This window comes from Peromyscus eremicus, chromosome 8b (assembly GCF_949786415.1).
Source record: "Peromyscus eremicus chromosome 8b, PerEre_H2_v1, whole genome shotgun sequence".
In the NCBI taxonomy this organism is placed as follows: Eukaryota; Metazoa; Chordata; class Mammalia; order Rodentia; family Cricetidae; genus Peromyscus; species Peromyscus eremicus.
In genome coordinates this window covers 35,177,630-35,181,535 of record NC_081424.1, presented here as the reverse complement: position 1 = coordinate 35,181,535, position 3,906 = coordinate 35,177,630, and the positions used below count along the sequence as shown (strand labels likewise).

The window sequence follows — 3,906 nt, the reverse complement described above, 5'->3', positions numbered from 1 at the left end:
ACTAAGGTACAAAAGACTTAATCTTTTGCAAAGCTACACAAGAAATAAGTGTTAAAACCTGAAGCAAGACTTAGGTTGCTTGGCTCCAAGGCAGTGTCTTTTCTTAACGCCTATGCTCCATTTACCTCTTTCTGTGTTATGGTGTCCGGCATCTCACAACTAATGCAACCAGTGCTTGTTTGTTTATTTCATTTTGCTTAGTTTTCAGTACTGAAAATTGAACCATGAGCCTCATGTATGCTAGGCAAGTACTCTAACATTGATCAGTATGTGGGTGAAATCTGTCAATGCAAAAATTATTTTAAATTCATGACACTGTAGGCTTCTATAATAGTAGAATTAATAGGAATCTTTCCAATGGAAATTATTAAAGATATAAGAAATGGTCTGGTTTTTAAAGTATTAATTTTAATAATAAAAATCACAGAGTTCCAGAAATGAATGTCTAATGACAAAGAAATCATTAAATAAAATCTGGAATATATATGCACATATGTCAATATAGTACAGTCACAATCTCTTATTTCTTATGACATGGTATGATCCTTACAGACCACAGCTCTTAAAATGTGTTCACAAATTCCCAGGCACCTAAGCTAGTCTCCAAAGGTTTTTAAACATGTTAAAATTCACACAGCTTAAAGAAGCTTCAGGGATGTACCTTCCCACTCATCACTCCAATAGTGATAAGTGAACGCTGAGAGTTTTCACTGAACATCCTGAACATATGGAAATTCGGTGCCCTTGAAGAGACTATAACACCCTATGCAAAGTCCAGCTCAAATTCAAGGATATTATTAAGATTTGTTGTGAAAATAAGAAACATTTATTTTTTGTAATACCACTGTGTTCAAGATATAGCTCTTGATAAATCCTAAAGTTACAAACACATCATTTATTAAAACGGTGAAGAAGAACCACATAAGACAATTTCTACCCACACACATGTAGACACACACCATAGCAATCATGTAAATTGCTAAGTAAAATTTTCATATTATTCTGAGCTCTACTGGTTAGAGTTTGTCATTACTAGCTATATTCATACACAGGAATGCTGTGCAGAAATCAGCTGGTTCTCATAATAGCAGTTTTGATGACATTCTTTTAAAATACTCTGGATGATATGTTACAACTTTTTTGGTTTGGAGCACGCAAACATGGAAGGAATTACAACACTAAGAGGTACCCCTGGTCAGGTAGAAAGTGGTCCAGGGAGGGAACAGGAGAAGCAGGTATATGAGGAGAGATAGGAAAACCCTCTAAGTGTGGTTAAAGAGATGGCTCAGCACTTAAGAGCAGCTGCTGCTTTTGCAGAGGACCTGTGTTCCCTTCCTGGCACTCAGGCCAAACAGCTCCCAACCACTTCATCTCCAGAGGATCTGACAACCTATTCTGGCCTCCATGGGCACCTGTACTCACATGTGCTCATAATCACACACAGGCACATTAAAATTTAAAATTTATTTACTTTATATGTATGGGTGTTTTTGCATGTATAATTTTCGGTGCACCTCATGCCTACCTGGTGCTCACAGAGGCCAGAAGACGGCATCAGAGTCCCTGGGACTGGAGTAACAGACAGTGGTCAGCCACCATGTGAGCACTGGGAATTGAACCCAGGTCCTCTGGAAGAGCAGTCTGTGTTCTTAACCTCTAAGCCATCTCTCTGGACATATTTGAAATAATAAAAAGATAAATCTTAAAAAAAATCTGAGTGTCTGTTTCCTTGTTTGGGAAATGGTACTGATGTCTGTATCGCACTGTTGAGAAAAGCAAAGCATTTTGTAAAACCCATAACATATTGGGTATTAATAATCAGAAAGCTAGAGCATAAGTTGTTACTGCTTGAATAGCATCTGCCTTCACCACCACCACCACCCCCCCCAAAAAAACAGTATTGCAGATGTTATCCCTACATGGTGAAGTTATTCAGTGTTGTTGGTATTTTGTTCTTTTGCGGGGCCTTCTATCCAGTTTCCAAATAAGTTCACACATGGAGGCTTATCATTACTTATGAATTCCTGGCCTTAACTTGGTTTAGTTTCTACCAGCTTTCTTTAACTGAAACCATCTGTCTTTTTGCCTCTGGGCTTTTCCCATTCTCTTACTTCCGTAAATCTTACTCTTTTTCTGTGGCTTGCTGGTTGTGTAGCTGGGTGGCTGGCTCCTGATGTCCTCCCCTTCTCTGGCTCCTCTTCTTCTTTTTCTCTTTCCCAGATTGCTCCTTCTATATATACTCTGTGCCTGCCAGCCTGCCTATCCTTTCTCCTGACTTGCTATTGACCAGTTCTTTATTAGACCATCAGGTGTTTTACACAGGCACAGTAACACAGCTTCACAGAGATAAACAAATGCAACATAAACAAAAGTAACACACCTTAAAATAATATTCCCCAACATTTCCTCCTTTTTGTCTAAATAAAAATAAAGGTTTTTAACTTTAACATGGTGTAACTACATACAACAAAAACAGTTACCAAGTAAGAATTAATTTACAATATTCAGTCCACTTGTAGTTAGCATATTCAAAGAAAATAATGCATTATCTATCCTATTTTAGTGAATCTAAAGTTTTATACCTAATTTATATTCTATCATAACTAAGAAAAACTGCAAATATAACTGTCTAGTCTTCAACTCCCTCAAAGACCCAGAAGGATGTAATATTATCTAACAACAAAGACATTTGGCTTTCTGGACAGTCATTCAAAATTCTTGTGAATCTAAAGTTTTATACCTAATTTATATTCTATCATAACTAAGAAAAACTGCAAATATAACTGTCTAGTCTTCAACTCCCTCAAAGACCCAGAAGGATGTAATATTATCTAACAACAAAGACATTTGGCTTTCTGGACAGTCATTCAAAATTCTTCTGCAGCATTGGGGCATCCATCTTCAGCTTACAGGCCTAGAGTATCTGGCAGACTTTTCAATGAAGCAGGAAATCTGAAGGACTGCCCTGCCTTGTTTTGGCAAAGTTTAACAGTCTTTTTCCTGTGTGTCCTGCATGTCCAATCTGCACAGCACCTTGTCAGCAGTCAAAAGAAAGAACAGTTTCTTTGACCAGTGGTTAACCTTGCCACCATGAAAGCAAACTCCATAAGGAGCTTCTTCAATGCCCATCATCCCTGAAGTAAACTGGTGCTTCTAGGAATAGATGTGTCTCATTGTCATGAAAAACTTTGTTAACAAAACATTTTAAATTCCATATTCTATAGGTCTTTGAAGTGTTTGAAGACCATATATCTATCTAAAGTATATCCCTATATGATCTGGAAAGCACACCTAACATATCTACAAATTTGATTGTTATAAATGACTAACCACTAACCCATGTTTCCTACACTTGATCTTAGCCAAAAGGCCGAGAAGCGATAACCCATGTTTCCTGATTATCCTATATAGTTTATAACAACAGCTTTCAAAAACTAGAATTTTACCTTACATTTTTAAATAAACTGCATAAGTACAATATCTTAAAGAAGATATATATATATATATATATATATATACAATATGTTGCAACAAAAATAACCTTAATTTTTATCAATATACAAAAATCCTTTAAACAAGAGTAGAAACATATATACAGTGTAATAAAAAACTTTAAATTTGTATCAATATACTATGTTCCCCTAAATGATAACAAACACTCATAACCCACCAAATAACCAAAGACCACCCACACTCCCCAACTCTTGGGAATGTGGATATAGTTTTCTCCATTGTTCTTCCTGCTGTCTGTGGACAAAGCATCTTTAGGGTCCCAGACAGAATTTGAGATAATGAACAAGTCTTGAAAAGACCAGCAGTAACCTTTGCTGATAGATATCACCCGTCAAGTTTCAGGAGGTCTCGCCTGATCAAACCTGATCCATATTAACCCTGAAGGAATCCACA

General features: G+C 36.7%; 1 pseudogene; it reads right to left on the bottom strand.

Moving 5' to 3' along the window:
* Positions 1-3,208: 3,208 nt before the first annotated feature.
* Positions 3,209-3,382, bottom strand: LOC131918911 (U2 spliceosomal RNA; annotated as a pseudogene).
* Positions 3,383-3,906: the final 524 nt, after the last annotated feature.